Source organism: Delphinus delphis, chromosome 6, assembly GCF_949987515.2.
Source record: "Delphinus delphis chromosome 6, mDelDel1.2, whole genome shotgun sequence".
In the NCBI taxonomy this organism is placed as follows: domain Eukaryota; kingdom Metazoa; phylum Chordata; class Mammalia; order Artiodactyla; family Delphinidae; genus Delphinus; species Delphinus delphis.
Genome location: NC_082688.1, coordinates 69,074,194 through 69,099,568, shown reverse-complemented (window position 1 = coordinate 69,099,568; position 25,375 = coordinate 69,074,194). Strand labels below are relative to the sequence as shown.

Genomic DNA, 25,375 nt, shown 5'->3' with positions numbered 1-25,375 from the left:
TAGAGGACAGTCAGCCCCAAGGCCTCCTGGAGCCGATGCACGCGGGGCATGGCTGCAGGAAATAGAGAAACGCTCTCGGAAGATCTGCCTTCCAAGACTGCCCATTTGCTCCATTCAGCAAATATTGACGGAGCACTTACTCTGCGCTGGGCCGTGAGTTAAGGCAGACTGTCTTGGCTATCAGGGGACTTGGGGAAGTCAGACATGAAACAAATTGAGTGGCCGTGAACCTCAGTCCACGATTCATGTGTGAGAATACACACTTTTGTTTATTTTCTTGAAATCAAAGCTGACTCTAAGCTCTCATCCTGCCAGAGGAGCAGGAAATTCCAGCTCCTAGGTTTGTGCCAGAAACCCAGGGCTTTCGTGAGGATTCTGAAAACACAGATAGGGCCTCTGGACCCTGCTCCAGGGTGGCTGCTGGTGGCATCCTTATTTTGTCCAAGGCGCTAGGTGGGTGAGGAGGCCTGAGATGGCAGGCTGCTCAGAGGAATTCCTCTGCCTCCAGCCACCTGTGGGCACGTGAGTCTCTGCTGGAGCTGGGAAGGCCATGACCAGGCGCTGGCTTCCCTGGGCGTACCACTCGGCCATCCCTCTGACATCTATTCATCGTGTGGGCACTGCCACATGACAGGCTTCAGTTGAGACACAGACAGATTCTCCCCTGCACGGGGAGGGAGCGGTCTGCAGGATAGAGCCTGGGCCACCCTTGGGTGGGGGGGGGGAGTGGACATCACTGTGCAATTTCTGAGGTGTTTCACGCTCTCCCCTCATACCTTTTTGTCCTATTCTTAACAGCAGCCATATCAATATATGATTTAAAAGCATTAAAAAGGCCGAATCCTTTAGAAAATGTTCTTGGAGGCGAACCATTCTACTACACTTGGCTACACTTCAGTCTGCTTTCCACTGAGCTCAGGATCTGCCAACACTCCTCCACCTTCTCAACCTCCAAGAGGACGGCTCCTTTCCCGCTGCCTGTCCTGGGAGGCCCAGCGCCCTCCTCTGCCCCACCCCGCACAGAGCTCAGTTTTTTACATGAAGAGCAGCATCTTCACTCAGCTTCTACTTTCCCCCTGGAAAAATCCCCACAGCAAAGGAATACAAAGCCTGGAAGCTGGTAGAAATGGAAACATAGAGGAACACCAGCCCAAAATGAACAGTTCAGTAGGCCACCACACCAGGCCCCGAATTAGAAACTCCATGAGGATTATGAAAGAGGAATTATCCCAGCCCAGGTGACGTAGGACAGGCTGGTCTGAGGGGTGGGAGGAGGCCTCTTTAAGAAGTCATGATAGTGCTGAGACCTCAAGCATGAAAAAGGAGTCAGCTGGGGGAAACAGGATTCAGCTGTCTAAAGCTCTGGTGCGGAGTGAGTGACGGCGAGTGAGCAGGCCCGGCCAGAGACCCGAGGAAAAGTCCAAAGGGCAGGAGGAGAGAAAGCGAATAGATGTGGTGACCCAGTGGTGGGTGAGTTTGCCCTTTTCCTGACTGGTGGGCTTCTCCTCAAGTGGTTGGTTTGCAAAGGGGGTTGTCTACTCGGGGGCAGTGCAGATTGAGAAGCAGTCAATTCGGAACCTGCCGTAGTTGAGGGAAGTAACTACAGCCCCTGTAACAACCCCACGTGCAAACCCAAGAGAGAAAGGGTCGTGGAGCCGGTGACCTGGAGCGAGCTACTTAGGTTCTTGAAGTCTCAGCCTCCCCACCAATGAAGTTAGGACGGCAAGCCCTACCTCACAGGCTGCTGTGAGGCTTAGGTGAGCCGGCTGGTGCACAGTAAGTGGGCCGGTCCTGGGTCAGCTTGCCCTCAGCTCCACTCCTTTCCCTTCCCTGCTCTCTCTGAGTGGCCAGGGGCCATCCCTGCAGGCTCCGGTGTCCTCGGGACAGAACTGTAGTGATTCTCCCTTGCACTTGCTGGGAGATCAGGGCACCCAGACTCCCCTAACACAGACCCTCGCTTTGTCTCTTCACTTTAGAGGTGATGATAGCTTTCTGCTTTTGCTAATTTGGGGGTTCTCCACTGTCTCCTATTTAGCATTTCAGCCTCTTTTACCACCTGCGTTACCACGGACTCCCCTCTGTTTTAAACACTCAGAGTGGGTTTTGTGTTCCTGGATGGATACTAACCAATGCAGTGAGTGGCAGTAGTTCTCCTCCCCAACAGCTGTTATGAATTCAGTTGTGTTCCCAAAAGATATGTTGAAGCCCTAACCCCTCGTACCTGCGAATGTGACCTTATTTGGAAATAGGATCTTTGCAGGTATAATCAAGTTCAGGTAAGATCGTGAAGGTGGGCCCTAATCCAAAGACTGGTCCCTTGTAAGAAGAAGGAAATGTGGACACAGACACCCATAGGAGAATGCCACGTGAAGACAGAGACACACAGGGAGGTCACCATGTGATGGCAGAGGCAAAGCTTGAAGTCATGCCGCTGCTCGCTGCAAGCCCTGGGTGCTGAGAACTGACGGCCACCACTAGAAGCCAGGAAGAGGCAAGGAAGAATTCTTCCTTACAGATTTCAAAGAGCATGGCCCTGCTGACACCGATTTCAGATTTCTAGCCTCCATAATTGTCATACATACACTTCTATTGCTTTAAATCACCCAGTTTGTTACGGCAGCCCTAGGAAGCAAATACAACAGCCTCAGCAGACTCTTTGTTACTATCAACGAGAGGTTGAGATTTACTCTATTTTCACTGCCTGTATTGATTTGGATGTTTTAGCTGAAAAAAAAAAAAAACCAGAAATCAAGTTAACCTAGCCCAAGGGGGAAAAAAAGGCACAAACTCTAAGAACCCAGAGACACCTGAGAAGAAACAAAGTCACTAATGTAATGTGCCTCTGGAAGGAATTGGAACCAGAAACCGGAAGCCCTCTGTTGTGAAAAGGAAAAGGCCTCCTTTTTTCTTAGGGAGGACAGAATTTTTCTGCTTGTCTAATCCACAGCTCTCATGTGTACAGATCATACTTCTAGCCTCACAGGGAAACTGACTTGCTTCTCCTTTGGTTCAAGTTCCTGTATTCCCAAGGAAGAAAATCTGATTGGCTCAGCTTGAGTCAGGTGTCCATGCCTTATCCAATTGCTGTGTTCAAGGGGTGGGCACACTCCCCTTTAGGTCAGGGGGAGTTTCAAGTGCTGAAGGGATGGACAGGTGTTTACTGCAAGGTCTATTTGCCTAAGAAGAAAGATGTGTTCTGGGTCGATGCTGGGGTATGAAATGTGGCTCCAGGCCATGCCCCAGCTCTCACCTCACAGTCAGGGCTCTCCGGACTCACAGCTGGCTCTTACCAGACTCCACCATCTGGATGTGCAACACAAAAAGAGTAACTGGAGAATTTGCTCTACCCGAGTTAAACCTGCAAAGTCAAACCTCCCACCTCACTAAATGATGTGCGATTCTGTTATGTAATCTGTGGGTAATAATTGCTAACATTTATTGGACACCTAAAACGGGCCAGGCACTCTGCTAAGTGTTAACAACATTCTCTCTAATGTTCCTAATTCCACAAGATCGATTTCATTATTCAGTTTCATCTCTGTTCCTCCCAACGCACACTGTAATCTCAAATCGCAAGGTAAAACAACTACTGTCTTCATCTTTCTGCTACTTAATTGGTTTTTAAGAGGTAATGCATGTACATGATTCAAGACTTAGAGCTCCAAGTGTGAAAAGTAAGCCTCCTTCCCATCTCCATATCCCAACCATCCTATTCCTTTCCCTAAAGGCAACCACTCTTACTGGTCTCATATACACACACATAAATGCATGTATCCTTTTTTTGTTTTGTTTTTGCAGAAATAGTAGAGTATTATTCTAAATTTCTAAATTCTAAAATTTTCACATTCTAAAACTTTTAAACACTATATCTTGGTAGTAATTCCATATTTATACAGATAGAGCATATCATCTCTGAATGGCTTCTGTTGAAACATTGTAAGGAAATGCCATAATCTATTAAACCAATCCTTTATTGATTATCACTTAAGTTATTTCCTTTGCTAATATAGACAATGCTGCAAGAACATCTCTGAGGCTGTATCTTTGTGCATATGTGCCAGTATATCTGTAGGATAAATTCTCAGAAGTGGAATAGCAGGGTTGAAGGATATACATGTTATACTTTTTTATGTAAGTGTTCAACCTACCCTGTCCTGAGGTTGCATCAATATACAGTCCCAGCAATAACACAAGTGATGGCTGTTTCCTCACACTCTCTCCAAGAGGGTTGCATTCGGGGGTTTGATAGTTGCCAATCTGAAATGTGAGAAATCGGGTGTATTTGCTTTCTGGTTTATTTGCTTTCTCTTAAATATCTTTTTAAGTGTTCTAGATCTATTTGTTACAGGTGTATGTATGCATGTGTGTGTGTTGTGCAAGCTGTCTGATCAGGTCATTTGTCCATTTCTCGATTGTGTTTGGCCTTTTTCTAAAATTGATTTACAGTGTTTGTATATATTGATATTTAGAGAATTGGTCCTTTGTTACATGTGATACAAATGCTTTCCTCGGTCTGTTGCCATTGTCTTTTGATTTTTCTTGTGTGTGCCTGTGTTTGTGACACAATTTTAAGATTTTATGCATTTGAGTTTATCAATTTTATTCTTTTTTGTTTCTGGGATTTTTCCCCCATACTCAGGTTTTTCCTTTTCTAAGATTATAAAATAATTCTTCCACTATTTTTTTTTATAGTGATTTCCACCTAACTAGAATTTACTTTGATCTGATGAGTAAATTTAGTAATCCAGCTTAATTTTTTTCTAAATGGCTTCCTAGTTGTCTCAAAGTCATTTGCTGAATTGTGTGTTTTTCAACCACTGATATGAAATGCCACCTTTGTCATATTATACATTCTCATATGTTTTGGAGTTTATTTCTGGATTTTATTTTCTTAATCAGTCCCATGATGTTTTAATTACTCTAGCTTTATGTAACACCAGCTGGTAGGACCAGTCTGCCTTTTTTACTTTTCTTTTTTCAGAATTTTCTAGGTATTCTTGTTACTATGTATTTTTCATATACAGTTTAACATTAGTTTATTTAGTGAGAAAAAGTTCTGTTGGTATTTTCTTTGAAATCAAATTTTGGGTCTATTTCTAGTTATTCTAGTTGCTGTAAATAGGATCTTTTCTTCTACTATATTTAAAAGCTGATCATTGTTCCCATATGTAAGGCTACTGATTTGTTAGTACTAATTTTGATCATAGCCACCTTTTTGAATGTTCATATTCATTTTAATTTTCCTATTAGTTCTTATTTTTTCCCCTTAGGTATACGATCATATCATCTACACATACTGAGAATCTAACCTCCTGGCAAGTTTTGAACTCATTAGTTCCTTGTCGTCTCTAATTGTGTTGGCAGATCAGTGTTACAAGGTAGTAGTGAATATGGAAAACTTTGCCTTGTTGCAGATTTTAATGGGAATGTTTTTCATGTCTTTCCATTAAGCATGGCTCCAGCTTTTGGAATAGGAAATATAGATATATATTTTGTTTGTTTCATGGAACTTCACCAATATGGCCTGCCTCGTGCCTTTCCACATGTTGTTTCCTCTCCTTTACTTGGGAAATTCATACTCAGATTAGCTTTTTTCAAATACCTTCTTCAGCATGGAGTCTTCCTTGTGACGTAGGCTATTAGTCATCTTCTTCTCTGCTTTCCCACAATACCCAGCTCATCTTTTCACATCATATAACACATAATACACTGTTTTGTAACCACCTGCCTGTCTTTCCTCACACGCTGAGCTCCCTTAGAGAGCAGGAACCCTGTTCGGAGCTTGCTAATTAGTGGACAAGCCAAATAGCTTCCAGGAGCCCTATGTGAGAAAGGACACTAATGCATCACTGGACTTAACCTCTATCTACACTTTCTTCTTGGCCCCATGGCTTTAAATACTCTCTACAGCAAATGATCCCAAATTGATATCCCTTGCCTTGACCTGTCCACTAAGCAAGTACAGCTGCCAACTTGATGTATACAAATTCAGGCCATACCACTGTATGTATCATGTCTAAAATGGAACTCTTGATTTTTTGTGCAACCCTACCCCCCCAGTTGTCCCCATCTCAGCCAGTGATACTGGAGTTGTCCTTGACTCCTTTCTTTCCCACATCTTAAACACGGTAGCATCAGTAAATCCAGAAGGCTCTACCTCCAAAACATCTCCTGATTTCAACTGCTTCTCGCCACATCCACTGGACAACCATAATTGTAGTCCAAGCTGCCCTTATTTTTGGCTTAGACTCTTGCAATGTGCCTAAGTGTTCATCCCATTTCTACTCCTTTTCCCACCGTAATCCATTCTCCATTCTGTAACCGGCATGATCTCTTAAAAGAGTGAAACAGATCATGTCACTCCCTTTATTAAACCCTTTAATGGTTTCTATCATACTTAGAATAAAATCTAATCTCCTTTTCATAGCCTATAAAATTTGGGTCCCTTCCCCCCTTTTATTTCGCTAGCACTTACTCCTGGCTTACTAGGCTGCTGTCCTACTGGCCTTTTGTCTGCTCCTCCATGCCAGAAGCTCACGTGGGCCTTTCCATTTGCTGTTGTCTCTGCCTGGACTGCTTTCCTTCAGGGCTTTGCTTGGGCAGCTCCTTCTCACCAATCAGATCTCAGCTCAATTACAAATAAAAATCTAAATCTGCCTCCCCATTCCACAGTCACAAGATAGAGTATCTGTTGAGGTCTTAAATACCTGGCACTTTTACTCTTTATCACATCTCCCTATTTTATGTCCCTCATTGAACCTATCGCTACCTGAAATTAATCTGTAGATTTATTTGTTTAATTATTTATTATTTTGCACTATGCCATTACTAAAATACAAACTCCATATGAACAGCGTCATCATCTGAGCTGTTCTTTGGAGTAGACTCAGTACTTGGGACAGTCCTGGCACATAATAAATATCTGTTGAATAAATGAAATAAAAGATATGTGTGTAGTGCCAATTAATTCAGGTATATGATATGATTCCTCACATAAATGACAAATGGAAGTTAATTCCTCTCCTGCTGTAGTAGATAGCATCCTGGAATGGAAACACAGTGTCTCTTTCCACGGTCCACTGAAGCTTGGCAGTATATGAGTTATTTTCTTGCCTGAATTCAAAACTCTTCAATATGCCCCTCTGCCTAAGAAGTAGTCGGTTTGAAAACAAATTGCAATTTAAAACTGGAGAAAAAAACCCCAAACTCTAGAAAATGGCAAATTTTTAACAAAACATTTTTTTTTAGCCAGTAGAGGTAAAGTAAGTGAATTTACTTCTCATACAGCGATTATTAAAGCACTTTCTCCCCATCCCCACTAAATAAATGTCTAACAAATACTTAAAGAATATTCATTTAAAGTGGCACCAAATAATTGGGCTGCTTGGGATCCCCCATATACTGGCCTGCCCTGAGTTATCTATCCATCTTTGTTTTTCCCATATCATCACCCAGAGCTCTTGATAAAGGCTGATGTTCAGTAAAGGTTTGTGAAATGAAAGAGACAGGTGAGAGTCTTGAATTTTTCCTTGGCATCCAAAGAACTGAGATATTTGTGCTCTCGGCACAGAATTCTCTAAAGGGAGCCATCCAATGAAGAAGGCACACTCTGTTCCTTATGGCCCCTTCAAGAGTTTACAGCAGGAAGAATCAGATACACAGAGACCTGCCTTGTGTTTATATTTCCCCAGACCAACAGAACAATGTGGCCAGACTCCATTACAGCCTTTTTTCCAAAGCTTGAAATCTTCAAAACCACTCTCTGGGTGTATTGGAAATCTTCGTGTAGATGCATTTACTGTAATTAGATTCAGCCAGCCCTGGTAACTCTGGTATGTGTGATGTAATTAGCAAAGCAACTAGGTGAATGCATTTGTGCAGCTTCGAAGGCATTCTTCAAAGCAAATGGCCCCATTTGGGAGGAGGCAAGATGCTGCACACTGTACAGAGACTGTACAGCTATAAACATTGTCTAGGTTGATTGTAAAAGGAAAGCGTGTTCTAATTAAGACTGTGAAATGGCTCCCCTTTCTCCAGCAGAGATGTTCTCAGTGCATTTTCCCCCTGAAACCGAATCTTTCAGGTTTGGGCTTCACTCAAAGTGGAATTTAACTTTCTCTAAGTTTCAACATTTTGGAGGGATGGGGGTGGGACTCTTCTTCCTTCCAATGTAGGAAGTTTTTTTTTATTTTTATCTATTTTTGTTAGTTTCTGCTTTATAACAAAGTGAATCATTTATACATATATGTATATATGTATGTTCCCATATGTTCCCATCTCTCTTCAATCTTGCGTCTCCCTCCCTCCCACCCTTCCTATCCCACCCCTCCAGGCCGTCACAAAGCACCGAGCTGATCTCCCTGTGCTATGCAGCTGCTTCCCACTAGCTATCTACCTTACGTTTGGTAGTGTATATATGTCCATGCCTCTCTCTCGCTTTGTCACAGCTTACCCTTCCCCCTCCCCGTATCCTCAAGTCCATTCTCTAGGAGGTCTGTGTCTTTATTCCTGTCTTATCCCTAGGTTCTTCATGACATTTTTTTTCTTAAATTCCATATATATGTGTTAGCATACGGTATTTGTCTTTCTCTTTCTGACTTACTTCACTCTGTACGACAGACTCTAGGTCTATCCACCTCATTATGAATAGCTCAATTTCGTTTCTTTTTAGGGCTGAGTAATATTCCATTGTATATATGTGTCACATCTTCTTTATCCATACATCCAATGATGGACACTTAGGTTGTTTCCATCTCCGGGTGATTGTAAATAGAGCTGCAATGAACATTTTGGTACATGACTCTTTTTGAATTATGGTTTTCTCAGGGGATATGCCCGGTAGTGGATTTGCTGGGTCATATGGTAGTTCTACTTCTAGTTTTTTAAGGAAACTCCATACTTTTCTCCACAGTGGCTGTATCAATTTACATTCCCACCAACAGTGCAAGAGGGTTCCCTTTTCTCCACACCCTCTCCAGCATTTATTGTTTCTAGATTTTTTGATGATGGCCATTCTGATTGGTGTGAGATGATATCTCATTGTAGTTTTGATTTGCATTTCTCTAATGATTAATGATGTTGAGCATTCTTTCATGTGTTTGTCGGCAGTCTGTATACCTTCTTTGGAGAAATGTCTATTTAGGTCTTCTGCCCATTTTTGGATTGGGTTGTTTGTTTTTTTGTTATTGAGCTGCATGAGCTGCTTATAAATTTTGGAGATTAATCCTTTGTCAGTTGCTCCATTTGCAAATATTTTCTCCCATTCTGAGGGTTGTCTTTTGGTCTTGTTTATGGTTTCCTTTGCTGTGCAAAAGCTTTGAAGTTTCATTAGGTGCCATTTGTTTATTTTTATTTCCATTTCTCTAGGAGGTGGGTCAAAAAGGATCTTGCTGTGACTTATGTCATACAGTGTTCTGCCTATGTTTTCCTCTAAGAGTTTGATAGTTTCTGGCCTTACATTTAGGTCTTTAATCCATTTTGAGCTTATTTTTGTGTATGGTTTAGGGAGTGATCTAATCTCATACTTTTACATGTACCTGTCCAGTTTTCCCAGCACCACTTATTGAAGAGGCTGTCCTTTCTCCACTGTACATTCCTGCCTCTTTTGTCAAAGATAAGGTGACCATATGTGCGTGGGTTTATCTCTGGGCTTTCTATCCTGTTCCATTGATCTATCTTTCTGTTTCTGTGCCAGTACCACACTGTCTTGATTACTGTAGCTTTGTAGTATAGTCTGAAGTCAGGGAGCCTGATTCATCCAGCTCCGTTTTTCATTCTCAAGGTTGCTTTGGCTATTCGAGGTTTTTTGTGTTTCCATACAAATTGTGAAATTTTTTGTTCTAGTTCTGTGAAAAATACCAGTGGTAGTTTGATAGGGATTGCACTGAATCTGTAGATTGCTTTGGGTAGTAGAGTCATTTTCACAATGTTGATTCTTCCAATCCAAGAACATGGTATATCTCTTCATCTATTTGTACCATCTTTAATTTCTTTCATCAGTGTCTTATAATTTTCTGCATACAGGTCTTTTGTCTCCTTAAGTAGGTTTATTCCTAGATATTTTATTCTTTTTGTTGCAATGGTAAATGGGAGTGTTTTCTTGATTTCACTTTCAGATTTTTCATCATTAGTGTATAGGAATGCCAGAGATTTCTGTGCATTAATTTTGTATCCTGCTGCTTTACCAAATTCATTGATTAGCTCTAGTAGTTCTCTGGTAGCATCTTTAGGATTCTCTATGTATAGTGTCATGTCATCTGCAAACAGTGACAGCTTTACTTCTTCTTTTCCAATTTGGATTCCTTTTATTTCCTTTTCTTCTCTGATTGCTGTGGCTAAAACTTCCAAAACTATGTTGAATAAAAGTGGTGAGAGTGGGCAACCTTGTCTTGTTCCTGATCTTAGTGGAAATGCTTTCAATTTTTCACCATTGTGGACGATGTTGGCTGTGGGTTTGTCATACATGGCCTTTATTATGTTGAGGAAAGTTCCCTCTGTGCCTACTTTCTGCAGGGTTTTTATCATAAATCGGTGTTGAATTTTGTCAAAAGCTTTCTCTGCATCTATTGACATGATCATATGGTTTTTCTCCTTCAATCTGTTAATATGGTTTATCACATTGATTGATTTGCGTATATTAAAGAATCCTTGCATTCCTGGAATAATCCCCACTTGATCATGGTGTATGATCCTTTTAATGTGCTGTTGGATTCTGTTTGCTAGTATTTTGTTGAGGATTTTTGCATCTATGTTCATCAGTGATATTGGCCTGTAGTTTTCTTTCTCTGTGACATCCTTGTCTGGTTTTGGTATCAAGATGATGGTGGCCTCGTAGAATGACTTTGGGAGTGTTCCTCCCTCTGCTATATTTTGGAAGAGTTTGAGAAGGATAGGTTTTAACTCTTCTCTAAATATTTGATAGAATTCACCTGTGAAGCCATCTGGTCCTGGGCTTTTGTTTGTTGGAAGATTTTTAATCACAGGTTCAATTTCAGTGCTTGTGATTGGTCTGTTCATATTTTCTTTTTCTTCCTGGTTCAGTCTTTGCAAGTTGTGCATTTCTAAGAATTTGTCCATTTCTTCCAGGTTGTCCATTTTATTGTCATAGTGTTGCTTGTAGTAATCTCTCATGATCTTTTGTATTTCTGCAGTGTCAGTTGTTACTTCTTTTTCATTTCTAATTCTATTGATTTGAGTCTTCTCCCTTTTTTTCTTGATGAGTCTGGCTAATGGTGTATCTATTTTGTTTATCTTCTCAAAGAACCAGCTTTTAGTTTTATTGATCTTTGCTATCCTTTCCTTCATTTCTTTTTCATTTATTTCGGATCTGATTTTTATGATTTCTTTCCTTCTGCTTACTTTGGGGTTTTTTTTTTTGTTCTTCTTTCTCTAATTGCTTTAGTTGCAAGGTTAGGTTGTTTATTCAAGATGTTTCCTGTTTCTTAAGGTAGGATTGTATTGCTATAAACTTCCCTCTTAGAACTGCTTTTGCTGCATCGCATAGAATTTTGGTTGTCGTGCATCCATTGTCATTTGTTTCTAGGTTTTTTAAAATTTCCTCTTTAATTTCTTCAGTGATCACTTCGTTATTAAGTAGTGTATTGTTTAGCTTCCATGTGTTTGTATTTTTTACAGATCTTTTCCTGTAATTGATATCTAGTCTCATAGCGTTGTGGTAGGAAAAGATACTTGATACAATTTCAATTTTCTTCAATTTACCAAGGCTTGATTTGTGACCCAAGATATGATCTATCTTGGAGAATGTTCCATGAGCACTTGAGAAAAATGTGTATTCTGTTGTTTTTGGATGGAATGTTCTATAAATATCCATGAAGTCCATCTTGTTTAATGTATCATTTAAAGCTTGTGTTTCCTTATTTATTTTCATTTTGGATGATCTGTCCATGGTGAGAGTGGGGTGTTAAAGTCCCCTACTATGAATGTGTTACTGTTGATTTCCCCTTTTATGGCTGTTAGTATTTGCCTTATGTATTGAGGTGCTCCTATGTTGGGTGCATAAATATTTACAATTGTTATATCTTCTTCTTGGATCGATCCCTTGATCATTATGTAGTGTCCTTCTTTGTCTCTTCTAATATTCTTTATTTTAAAGTCTATTTTGTCTGATATGAGAATTGCTACTCCAGCTTTCTTTTGGTTTCCATTTGAATGAAATACCTTTTTCCATCCCCTTACTTTCAGTGTGTATGTGTCTCTAGGTCTGAAGTGGGTCTCTTGTAGACAGCATATATATGGGTCTTGTTTTTGTATCCATTCAGCCAATCTGTGTCTTTTGGTGGGAGCATTTAGTCCATTTACATTTAATGTAATTATCGATATGTATGTTCCTATTCCCATTTTCTTAATTGTTTTGGGTTCGTTATTGTAGGTCTCTTCCTTCTCTTGTGTTGTTTGCCTTGAGAAGTTCCTTTAGCAGTTGTTGTAAGGATGGTTTGGTGGTGCTGAACTCTCTCAGCTTTTGCTTGTCTGTAAAGGTTTTAATTTCTCCATCAAATCTGAATGAGATCCTTGCTGGGTAGAGTAATCTTGGTTGCAGGTTTTTCTCCTTCATCACTTTAAATATGTCCTGCCAGTTCCTCTGGCTTGCAGAGTTTCTGCTGAAAGATCAGCTGTTAACCTTATGGGGATTCCCTTGTGTGTTATTTGTTGTTTTTCCCTTGCTGCTTTTAATATATTTTCTTTGTATTTAATTTTTGACAGTTTGATTAATATGTGTCTTGGCATATTTCTCCTTGGATTTATCCTGTATGGGACTCTCTGTGCTTCCTGGACTTGATTAACTATTTCCCATATTAGGGAAGTATTCAACTATAATCTCTTCAAATATTTTCTCAGTCCCTTTTTTTTTCTCTTCTTCTTTTGGAACGCCTATAATTCGAATGTTGGTGCGTTTAATGTTGTCCCAGAGGTCTCTGAGACTGTCCTCAGTTCTTTTCATTCTTTTTTTCTTTATTCTGCTCTGCAGTAGTTATTTCCACTATTTTATCTTCCAGGTCACTTATCCGTTCTTCTGCCTCAGTTATTCTGCTATTGATCCCATCTAGAGTATTTTTAATTTCATTTATTGTGTTGTTCATCATTGTTTGTTTCATCTTTAGTTCTTCTAGGTCCTTGTTAAATGGTTCTTGCATTTTGTCTATTCTATTTCCAAGATTTTGGATCATCGTTACTATCATTATTCTGAATTCTTTTTCAGGTAGACTGCCTATTTCCTCTTCATTTGTTAGGTCTGGTGGGTTTTTATCTTGCTCCTTCATCTGCTGTGTGTTTTTCTGTCTTCTCATTTTGCTTATCTTACTGTGTTTGGGGTCTCCTTTTTGCAGGCTGCAGGTTCATAGTTCCCATTGTTTTTGGGGTCTGTCCCCAGTGGCTAAAGTTGGTTCAGTAGGTTGTGTAGGCTTCCTGGTGGAGGGGACTAGTGCCTGTGTTCTGGTGGATGAAGCTGGGTCTTGTCTTTCTGGTGGGCAGGTCCACGTTTGTTGGTGTGTTTTGGGGTGTCTGTGGACTTATTATGATTTTAGGCAGCCTCTCTGCTAATGGGTGGGGTTGTGTTCCTGTCTTGCTAGTTGTTTGGCATAGGATGTCCAGCACTGTAGCTTGCTGGTCGTTGAGTGAAGCTGGTTGCTGGTGTTGAGATGGAGATCTCTGGGAGATTTTCGCCGTTTGATATTATGTGGAGCTGGGAGGTCTCTTGTGGACCAGTGTCCTGAAGTTGGCTCTCCCACCTCAGAGGCACAGCACTGACTCCTGGCTGCAGCACCGAAAGCCTTTCATCCACACGGCTCAGAATAAAAGGGAGAAAAAGTAGAATGCAAGAATTAGTAGAAGTACAAGTAGAAAGAAAGAAAGAAAGAAAGAAAGAAAGAAAGAAAGAAAGAAAGAAAGAAAGAAAGAAAGAAAGAAAGAAAGAAAGGAGGGAGGGAGGAAGGGAGGAAGGAAGGAAGGAGGGAAGGAGGGAAGGAAGGAATAAAAGAATGAAAGAAGATAAAGTAAAATAAAATAATATATAATAAAGTTATTAAAATAAAAAAAATAATTATTAAGAAAAAAATTTTTAATAAACGGACGGATAGAACCCTAGGACAAATGGTGGAAGCAAAGCTATACAGACAAAATCTCACACAGACGCATACACATACACACTCACAAAAAGAGGAAAAGGGGAAAAAATCATAAATCTTGCTCTCAAAGTCCACCTCCTCAATTTGGGATGATTCGTTGTTGATTCATGTATTCCACAGATGCAGAGTATATCAAGTTGATTGTGGAGCTTTAATCCGCTGCTCCTGAGTTGGCTGGGAGGGATTTCCCTTTCTCTTTGTTCTCACAGCTCCCAGTGGCTCAGCTTTGGATTTGGCCCCGCCTCTGCGTGTAGGTCGCCGGAGGGCGTCTGTTCTTCGCTCAGACAGGACGGGTTAAAGGAGCCGCTGATTCGGGAGCTCTGGCTCAATCAGGCCGGGGGGAGGGAGGGGCACGGAGTGCGCGGCGGGCTTGCGGCGGCAGAGGCCGGCGTGACGTTGCACCAGCCTCTCCCGGGTAAGTTTTCCCTGCATCCCGGGACCCTGGCAGTGGCTGGCTGCACAGGCTCCCCGGAAGGGGTGTGTGGATAGTGACCTGTGCTCGCACACAGGCTTCTTGGTGGCGGCAGCAGCAGCCTTAGCGTCTCATGCCCGTCTCTGAGGTCCGCGCTTTTAGCCGCAGCTGGCGCCCGTCTCTGGAGCTCCTTTAAGCAGCAATGTTAATCCCCTCTCCTCGCGCATCAGGAAACAAAAAGGGAAGAAAAAGTCTCTTGCCTCTTCGTTAGGTTCAGACTTTTCCCGGACTCCCTCCCGGCTAGCCGTGGCGCACTAATCCCCTGCAGGCTGTGTTCACGCAGCCAACCCCAGTCCTCTCCCAGCGCTCCGACCAAAGCCCGAGCCTCAGCTCCCAGCCCTGCCCGCCCCGGCGGGGGAGCAGACAAGCCTCTCAGGCTGGTGAGTGCCCGTCGGCCCTGATCCTCTGTGCGGGAATCTCTCCGCTTTGCCCTCCGCACCCCTGTTGCTGTGCTCTCCTCCGTGGCTCCGAAGCTTTCCCCCTCCGCCACCCACAGTCTCCGCCCGCGAAGGGGCTTCCTAGTGTGTGGAAACATTTCCTCCTTCACAGCTCCCTCCCGCTGGTGCCGGTCCCGTCCCTATCCTTTTGTCTCTGTTTATTCTTTTTTGTTTTGCCCTACCCGGGTACGTGGGGGGTTTCTTGCCTTTTGGGAGGTCTGAGGTCTTCTGCCAGCGTTCAGTAGGTGTTCTGTAGGAGTTGTTCCACGTGTAGATGTATTTCTGGTGTATCTGCGGGGAGGAAGGTGATCTCCGCGTCTTACCCTTCCTCCATCTTTCCGGAAGCCCTCCGTAGGAAGGTTTTTTAAAAAAGAATTGAACCAATTGAGTTTACAAAATTAAAGATTCTTAAGGATTAAGTCACCCCAAACTAGAAACACCTGGCTGAGTGTTTGAAGACGTGAAGGTGATGATGACAGTGGTGACTTATCAAGCGTGGCAGTAAATCTTCCATAGTGTAAAGTCATTGCCAAGAAATGGCAGCTCGGGGGGGATACTGCATGTGGTCGGCTGAATAATCCGTCCCCCACCCCCAAAATGCCCCTGTTCCAGGAGACTGAGAGTGTATTAGGTCACATGGCAAAGGGAAGTTAAGGTGCTGATTTTAAACTAGAGAGATTACCCTGGATTATGCTTTGGACAAAATGAAGATAGCAAGGAGACGATAAACCAAAGTTAGCAATGGCAGCGGTGGGAGGGGCAAGCAGGAGGCTGGAATGATGGAAAAAAAGATGTTCTTGAAGGAAAGTTTGTGAAGGAAATTGGCATGCCGCCCATGGCAATGCCTCATCCACTGAACAGGCCGCTGGTCAGGGGCCAGATGATCTGCTTTCAAGTCCTACTCCAGACTGTTTCTGAGCATTAGAACTATTGTTTGGGATGTGAGACTTCCCCTGCCTCCCAGGGTTGTTAGGATCAAGTGAGGGGCAGCACCAGTTATCGGTGAACTTTAATTCTGGATCCATAACACGGTGTCGTAAGTGAGACTTAAGCCTCCGAAGCAAGCTACTTGTATTCCCTTTTGCCCAAAACTTCCTTGAATTCTGGCTGACACAGTTGACCTTGGGCTACCAGGTCTGGCTCAGAGCTAACACCCTAGATTTGGTGAAAACTCCAAATCTGATCTTGCTGGCTGCTTTCAGAAGGCTTTTCATGCTATTTGACATCTGTGGCTTATCTGTGAAATCACCAGAAAATCATCCCACCCTGGGGATGTCGACTCCCTCTAGCCAGAGCTCATGGAGCTCTCTACCTGGGAGAGCCTCATTTTCCCTCCAAAGCACTCGGGGTTGAGTCTGCAGTGCCTGTTTCCTGAGTTAGGAACTCAAGGAGGTACAACCCTGTGAAGCTGGACACTGGCACGAGGAGCCCTCTTGGTCTCCAAGCCACTTGTGGGTAGATATGAATGGCTTTCTGAATAGAGCTGCTGCACAGATGTGGATGATCGCAGAGCTGAAGGATGAGGTCTCAGAGATGGTTATGGTGGTAGAAATGAGGCCACTTATCTCTGCAGCCTCATCTCCTAACACCTACACTCCGGCCAGCCCGACCTTTCTCTTCCTTTTCTTTACCAAGCTTGTCCCAGCTCAGGGCTTTTGCCCTTCTGCCCGGGGTACCCTCTGTTCAGAAGGCTCGGTCTCCACATCACCACTGTGGCTGCCCTTTTCCTCCATTTGCATCTTGGCTGGAATGTCATTTCCTCAGACACACCCTGCCTGACCATCCTGCTAATGGTGCCTTGTACCACTCCTGTTACTCTCTCATGGGATTTGTTTTGTTCTGGGTCCTTATCACTACGGAAAATCTTAAGTCTTTGTTTCTTCTGTCTAGCCCCTTGAATGGAAGCCCCAGGAGAGCAGGATCCTCTCTGTCCTGTTCAGTGCTGTAGCTCCAGAGGCTGGAGCAGAGGCTGGACATTCTGAGTGCTCTGTGCCTATTTGCTGAATGAGCATCTTGCCTCGCCATGTGCGGGACCACTTCTCTGGGATGTAGATTTTCTTTTCCTTGTTTTACAGGTGAGCCAACAGAGGCCCAGAAAGGCTGAGTGACTTGTTCAAGATCCCCTCGCCGGTGAGAAGGGGACCCTGGGTAAGTACTGTGCTTATAAAGGTTGCAGCATTCAGAGCGGTGGCTCCTAGCTCTGGGCTTGAGGGCCACATAGCTGAAGGATCCGTGGCCTGAATCCAGGGTGACCTCTTGAGCACCGTCTTTTAAGTAGTGCTTTTCAAAATGTAATGTGCTTTCGAATCACCCAGCGACTTGGTGAAGCTGGAGACTCTGAGTCCATTGAGCTGTGCGGTGGGGAGGGGTGTGGGGAGGGTGGAATGATGACTGAGATTCTGCGTTTCTAACAAGCTCCCAGGTGATGCCAGTGGCCACCCTTTAAGAGCCAGGGTTTAGGGCCGCTGATTTGAGAACTGAGCTGGCTATTTGCAAAACAAAGGCAAAACAAAGGCAGGAAAGGAAGGACCCGGTAAATCTTGCGGTCAAATTAATTGCCGCAGCTGAGCAAAGAAAGCAGAGACGGGTCCCTGCTTCCCTGGGAGAAGCAGATACTGTCCCTGTACCCTCCACAGCCTGGTCAGACGCGGTGCCGGAAACTTGGGTCTAGCATGTATGTCTGACCCTAGGTTTGTTTTCCAGTTGTGTAGCACTTGGCTCGAGACCAATGAAGGGGCTGAGCCAACTATAGGAAGTCATCTCTTCAGTAATAAGTGTTTCCTGCCGTCCCCTCCTCCCCCGGTTTGGATTGCATTCCTGGACCCCGAGTGCAGTTGTCCAACTCTCAACTCCAATTAAGAGGCTTGCCTGGGGTTTAGGAGTTTCTAAGAGTGCCTATAATTTGCTGGAATTTTCTCCACTTAGAAAACAAGTGTAAAATATCTGCTCTGCTTATATGAGAGGGTTGTCGTGAGAGTGCTTTGAAAAGTAGAAAGTAGCATTTCCCAGATGTGAGTGGAATTGATTTTAGATAGGACAGAGACCCAGAGAACATTGATCATCGGGTGAGAGAGCTATTCCCGTTTTAAGTTTGTTTCAGCCTTGCAATTAATTTGTAAGAAAATCTCACTTCAGTATTAGTATGTCTCAAACACTTCTTTTTACGTTTCCTCATCTCCTTTCCCCCTGCACCCACCCTTTTTTCATCTTTATTGGAGCATAATTCCATTACAATGGTGTGTTAGTTGCTGCTGTATAACAAAGTGAATCAGCTATATGTATACATATATCCCCATATCTCCTCCCTCTCACCCTTTTTCTTAAAAATAGAGGCAGTGAGCAACTCTTTCTAGTTACAAATTAATAACATTATGCTGTTTTCTTACTTTTTTTTGTGGTTACCTTCTATCTGCGGCAAAACATAATAGGTTTTCCACTTAAGACAATTACATAAACCTTCCCTTTGAAGAGAAATTTAAATAAAGCATGTAAGATGATTTCAAAAAAAAGTAAATAATATTATAGGTTGAATGTAGATACGGTAAAAATTATACAGGTAATAGTCAAGTGAGTCCATCTCGGATGGTAACATAAAGGAATGTCAAGGGGCGTGGCTGTATTTATTCACGGAGGGAGACAAAGGCACCTGACCCGGCCATCTGGCTGTGCCCTGCTCTATCTGTGGGCGCTGCACATGGCTGGCTCTGGGCTGGTAATTCTGCCTGAGGGTCCTTAGGCCGAATGTGGAGATAAGTCTTGATCCCAATCAAGAATGTGCAGCTAAATCCCAACCATAGATTAGCCGATGTCTTCAGGTCTTTCTCTATCTGTGAAGCCTTTGGGGGGAAAATGAGCAATCTGGCTATATAAAGGCTCATCGTCTGGCATTTGCCTGAAGTAGAGACAAATCAATTGCTGTGCTTTGGGCCTTGAGTTTTTTTTTTTTTTTTTTTTGATATGGTTAAAAGAGCTATAGTGATTATAATTAGATACTGTCATTTTTGTGCTTCCCTAAATCAGTTTGAAACAGGCCAAAGGAGTTAAAAAATCTTGCAGAATTCCAAGGCAACATAGGGCAGCAGAAACGATACCTGCTTCCAACATGGCACATTTGGGTGAGGATCTTGGCTCAGCTACCTGTTATTAGCTGAATTGTGTCCCCCGCACCCGCCAGATTCATGTGTTGAAGTCCTAACGTCTAGTACCTGAGAATGTGACTATATTTGGAGATAGGGTCCTAGGCTTGTACTCCTGAAAGCCTAGCATTATTCAAAAGGTATATAATTAAATAAGAATAAATCTATAGTGAGCTTTATATTTATTCTGATGGGTATAAAGTGGGCTTTGCATTATTTTCACACTTTTAACTTTGTACCTTTCTGAATGATCTAAACTTTCTAAACTTACATAAAATAACCATGAGGATTATTTGGCTGATGAGAGTTTTTTGGGTTTTTTTAATTCTTCTATTTCTTAAAAACTTAAGTTTTAAATGTGTTCAGTACAATGGACTCGTTCTCAGTATCTTCTTTTCCTTTTAAAAAGGAGAACTCAGGCCAGACGGTCAGTTTTCCTCTGTGTTTTATAAGCCTTTGCAGAATGGACTCCTAGGGCTGTGAGCTGGGGGTCAGGGGGATGGGGAATGGAGCTGGTATCCAGCAGTGAAGTAGTTAACCTGCCTGTCACTTAAGTGGAGAGACCCAGCTTGAGGCAATCTGTGTAAGGCAGCAACAAATCCAAGCCAGGCCTTCAGAGTGCAAACTGATGCTAGCCTCTCTAATCAGATACTTCAGTCACTCAGCATAAAACCTGAAACTAACAAGCGCCCACCTCCGTGTCTCCGAGTTAGCTTCAGGTAGGATGCAAAGACCTGGAACACTGTGAGGTTATGCCAGGAGGCTCCCCCTACCCGAGAAAAGCATCACTTGCGTCTCTAAGAAGAAAATAGAATCTTCTGATAGCAAAGCTCAGTTAAATGTCAAGATATGGCTAAAGTCAGGTGGAGGAAACTCTGGTAGGAAGGAATAATTGGGCAGCTAAGTGCTGGAAGATCTCCAAGGCTCTGGTGCGAACGTCCTTTTGCTTGATTGTTTTAACAAACCTCCGGTTATTTGAACCACCCCTGGCTCTATAGAGGCTGGGGGCTATCATCTTTTGTGGCCCCCAAACCATGCTGTCAGAACGTGGGAACCACATTACTTCATTCTGCTCCTGGGAAAGGGAACAGACTTGTGGGATTTTAAATGAATGCGTTAAATTTGTTGAGTTTCAAAGGGAGAAGTAGAGAAAAATAAACAAACTCTTAGAAGATCTTGGCTGCAGTACAGGGGCCAAAGTTTAAATCCCTGCTCTCAACCATGTTAGATTTTGCAAAAGACCCTCAGTGGTCCCTCCCAATTCACTCAGGTGCGAGGAGGGGTGCACCCTTCTTTTAGGGGGACCCAGAACTCTTTTCTCATGTAAATGGAAGGACCAGCAGAGAGGGGGGTAACTGTGCTCCTGTGATGCATGAAAAGGGGCAGCAGCCTCCTGATGGTTTTCTGCTTTAAAAAATGTAGCTATCTGTATATCTTAGTAAAAAAAACTTTTTTTTTTAAGTGTGGTGAGATATATATTCTCCCATGTAGGTAAGAGAATACAGTGTGTACAGCCTTTTGGGAGATAAATTTAGCAAAAGTTATCAATACTTAAAAAATATTCATAGGCTTTGATTCAGCTGTGCCCTTTCGGGGAGTCTGTCTGAAGGAGATAATCCAAAAAGTGGACCGAGACTGATGTATCAAGATGCTATCATTGCATTGATTACAACAGTGAAAAACTCCAAGAACCTCCATGTTTATCACATGGGAAATAACTGGTTATAGTCATGGTGGTCCAGCCTACAGTGGTATCCTCCTCTGTGATGAAAAAGAAATGACATACAGGAGAGTGCTCAGCATGGAGTAGTAAGAGAAAAGAGGCAGGAAACCAAGTGGAAATGTGTGGGGATCGTTGTGTGAAACTGCAACGATCCCCACACAGTGAAATGCGTCCGAGTCACCTCTAGGTGGTAGGATTATGATTCATCTTTATTTTCTGTTTCCTATTTGTTCCAAAGTTTGTGAAATCGAGCCAACTCTATTCTTATAACAACAACAACAACAAAAGTCCTTCTCTAACACCAAAATATACAAACAAGCATTTGCCAGTCTTCGGTTGGGGCGATCAGGGTGGGCAGGGGGTGTGCCTGCTTCCTACAAAGGCAGGATGGTTCACCAAGGTTCCTCTGACTTGCCCAAGGCTGAGAAGCCCGGAAGATGCTGGAGGGAGAGAGAGCAGAGCGAGTGCCTCTAGGTTTGGCTCTTGTTTGCTTGGGGAGCAGAGTGCGTTTGTGGCCTCTTCAGTGGGGAGGTGAGGTAAATGAAGTGCTCATCCAAGTTTTTAATCCCCTCGGCTAATCACCAGACCTTTCTTGTGGTTTTACTGGGACTCCTTTTACTAAGTGGGTGGATTTACACTGTTTGTGTTTGTATGTTGTACTTGGATTATGCCTTAATGTGTCACTCTGATGACAAAAGGGGTTGCAGCAATGGGCAGACAAGCTTCCCTGCTCTTAATAGAAAGCACGCTCCAGCACTTTATTTTATCTGTAACACATAGAGCTGCTTAGAACAAAGCGTTGCCCCTAAGACATGGTCCCTAAGAGTCTTTAATAAGGACCAGACCGCTGTGAAGGTATTAATTAAATATTTTAAGCAGAGTGGCTTTAGCTGGCTGGGGCATTTTTATGAGGAGAGGGAGTATATTTAAAACCGGGGCTGTTTCTGTAACAGGAACCTGTTTTGAAGGAAATGTTCTTGGGTGGGACGCTACGGGTACCAGGCTGTTAAACCTCCAGGCCAACTTGATGTCAAAAACAGACGCTCTGAACGTTTTAAACAATGTTTGAGTTGGGTCCTTGCTGTGGAATTTGGACACAATTCTAGAGCAGTTTTAAGACAGAGAAGAATAGTGAGAGTCTGTGAGTGCCCCAGGCTCTGTTAGAGACCGTTTTCTCACAAGTCCCGCGAGAGAGGGTTTGACGAGGTCATTTTTACCGAAAAAGAAACTAATTAATTGTTTTCCAAGGTCACTAAGTTTGATGGAGGAGCTAAGACCAAAATTCAATTTAAAGTCTGTCTATCCATCCATCATCTACCTATCTACCTATTATCTATCATCTATCAATCATCTTATCATCTATCAATCATCTACCTATATTTCAAAATACTCTACTCTTTCTCAGAAATTACTAGAAACAAAGATGAGCTTAGGGCTTCCCTGGTGGCACAGTGGTTGAGAGTCCGCCTGCCGATGCAGGGGACACGGGTTCGTGCCCCGGTCCGGGAAGATCCCACGTGCCGTGGAGCAGCTGGACCCGTGAACCATGGCCGCTGAGCCTGCGCGTCCGGAGCCTGTGCTCTGCAATGGGAGAGGCCACAACAGTGAGAGGCCCGCATACCGCAAAAAAAGAAAAGAAAAAGATGAGCTTATACTGTGGATCTTGGTCCAGTTGATAGGCATTTTTCTGAATTCAGAGTAATCAGTTATTGAACATAAAGTTTACCATAAAAGCACTGAGTTGGCTGATTTTTCTGGAAGGCAGCATGGTGTGATGAGAGCTTGGAGTAAGAGGTCTGTGGTTTGGATTCTGGCTCTGCCACTTAGTGATTTCTGTGACTTTGGGCATGTCCCTCCCTGAGCAAGTTCCCTTGTCTTTAACATTAGAACTGCATTTAGCATCGGGCCTAACAGATACCTAGTGAAGGTGAGTTAAATTTAAATTTGGTGCTGGTACTGGGGTGAGGAAGAGAGAGAGGGTTGTCTTCCAATCCCTGTGGACCATTCTAGGTCTTCAGGAATCAGCAGTTCAGTAACTTCATAAGGAGGCTCTCCTCCCTGGCCCACGATAGCCAATGTGACCAGTAAAGTGGAGAAATGCTCACATGAGATATTGGATGCCTCTCAAGGAGTGATCGTGTTCCAATGAGTGTGAGGAGGGTGGCTGGACATAGCTGACGATGGGGTAGCTTCTGCCATCATTCGTTTGATTCATTTCGGAGCCCATCGATCCATATCCTGGCATGGGAGGCCCCTCTTGGGACCAGCCTCAGTGTGTACCCACCTGCTCAGCATCCCTCCCCAGGTTCCCATGCTCCTTTCCCATGTGTCGTGTGGCCTTAAACACGAAAGCTTCGAGTCTTCCCTAAATCAAATATGTGTTTGAATCTGTGAAGGTCCTTTGTGACCCAGCATGAAGGGCTGCCCACATGGAAGGGCTAATTTTTACTGTGCCTTTGACGGACCTGCCCTGCCGTCTCCTGCCTACTGCCATGGGTCTTCAGAAATTTCCAAGCTTTCCAATGTAGACATTCTTGCCTCTTTAGCTCAAGACCTCCTCACCCCACCTTTCTTTCTCTGTTTTTCTCAGGGAGCAATTTTATGCAGCCGATATATATATTCAAATACATATCAGAGCCTCCGAGCCACTCCATGGCCGCACATCCCCTCAGATCCTCCCCCCCACACACCCCCAGCAGGGTCTGTGGAGGACCTATTAAGGACTTGAAGTTATATGGGTCTGAGTCTGCCCAGATTAGCTGAGTGGTCTCTGGCAAGGAGAAGGGCCGAGGAAATGAGGGACGCGAGGGATGGCTCACCTGCTTCTTCCTCATGCTCTCCTGCCTGCTAACCTCTCTGTGCCTGAGATCCTTATCTCTAAGATCATGATCCTTACCTTCCTCGAGGCTCTTTGGAAGGATTAAACGACTTGATGCATACAAAGCACTTAGCACAGTGTGTAGCCCACAAGCTGCTGCTATTATGACTGCCTATAAAAAGTATTTGGAAATATAATGATTTGAGATGGAACGTTGTCTATGAGAAAGAACACGTCTAGTTTTGAAGCTCTGCTCTCTCACTCACGTTAGTGTGTGTTTGTACGAAATCAGCCTCCCTGAGCCCTTTTCCTCATCCTTGTCATGAACGTGATACTCTCTTGCTCACAGACCTGGGGGAATGCAAAGCCTCTAGGGCTACGCTGGCACAGACTCTGCATCCTGGGTCTCAGTCACCCGACTTTGTGGCTGCCTTACCTGCTGTTGCTGAATGTGGCAGAGAGTTGGGAGCTGCTGTTTCTTTGGGGAGTTGCCTCTATCAGCACTTGGAGAGGGAGGTATACGGGGCAAGCAGATGAAGGTACAAGTCAGGGAATACTGTGTACTTGAACTGACAGTGATTCACAACACATCTGCACAGATTGCCAAGAGTCCAGCCATTTGCCAAAGGGAGGGAGCTGGTGGGTGGGGTAGTGGGGTGTGGAGCGTGGGGCTGTGAGCATAGGATGTTCCATCCCCGGGAGTATAAACACAGCATCTCTGTGACCTAAAAAGGCTCGGTCGGGAGCACCACTGAAGCCTGCCGTCCGTTGTTTGGACTGTGCTGGGCCTCCCCAAGGAAGCGCCCAGGCAGCTACCTGCGTTGTGTCTGAGAGCTGTCACAGGCCAGAGCCAGCTGTGCTGGACTCTGCATGGGACTCCTGGCAGCTGCCTGTGTGAGGCCTGCCACTGCTCTTCCCTGGGAAAGTGGTTCTATTTGCTGCAGAGGGAAACGTGCCAGCTACCTGTAAGGCCCACGGAGGGAATTTGCTGGATCCCCCGGGTCTCTTCCAGACCCGCACTGTCACCTAGGCCGGCGGGCCCACCCAGTGACTAACTAGAAGAAGCCCTGACACCCCTGCCTCATTCCCAGTCCACATGCCAAACCCTCCCCAGGCCCAGCTTCTATCCCCCTCCCCCCAAGGTTTCAGACCCCTTGGCCTTCAAGCTGCAGCCTGGTTTCCTGTTTACAGCTTCACCCTGGCCCCTGGATACAGCTACTTTGGTCTCCACGTGTGGTTTCTCTCCCTGACCAGGATTAATGTGTAAAACTGTGGTGATGCTGACATGGTCTCTGGGAGTGCAGTCTGGACCTTGAGGCTCATTCTAGAACCTTCCCCCAAGGTTGTCTTTGGAATGCGACAGACCTCGGTTTGAATCCTTGCTCTGCCATTTATTGAGCCAATTGCTTGTTAAGCTTCAGCTTCCTCACGGGTAAAAGAGAGAAAATTATGGACCTTTATCTCAGACCTGAGGTAAGGATTAAATGAGATAATCCAAATACATGGATTAAATAAAAGAATGATGTGAAACATATATGAAATGCTTGGTACGCGGTGAGCACTCAAACGGTGACTAATTTTTTTCTCATCCTCATTAAAGATAAAATGTCTTTCTTTCCTTAATGTGACTTTTCTGTGCTATTGACAT

General features: G+C 43.8%; 1 long non-coding RNA gene across 1 annotated transcript in view; it reads left to right on the top strand.

Annotated features, from left to right (window-relative positions):
- The first annotated feature begins 17,069 nt into the window (after positions 1-17,069).
- LOC132426672 (uncharacterized) overlaps positions 17,070-25,375 on the top strand; it is a 53,893-nt gene continuing 45,587 nt past the window's right edge. Inside the window, exon 1 of the long non-coding RNA XR_009519749.1 lies at positions 17,070-17,198. This is a non-coding gene — a long non-coding RNA (uncharacterized lncRNA). The remainder of the gene's footprint in view (positions 17,199-25,375) is intronic.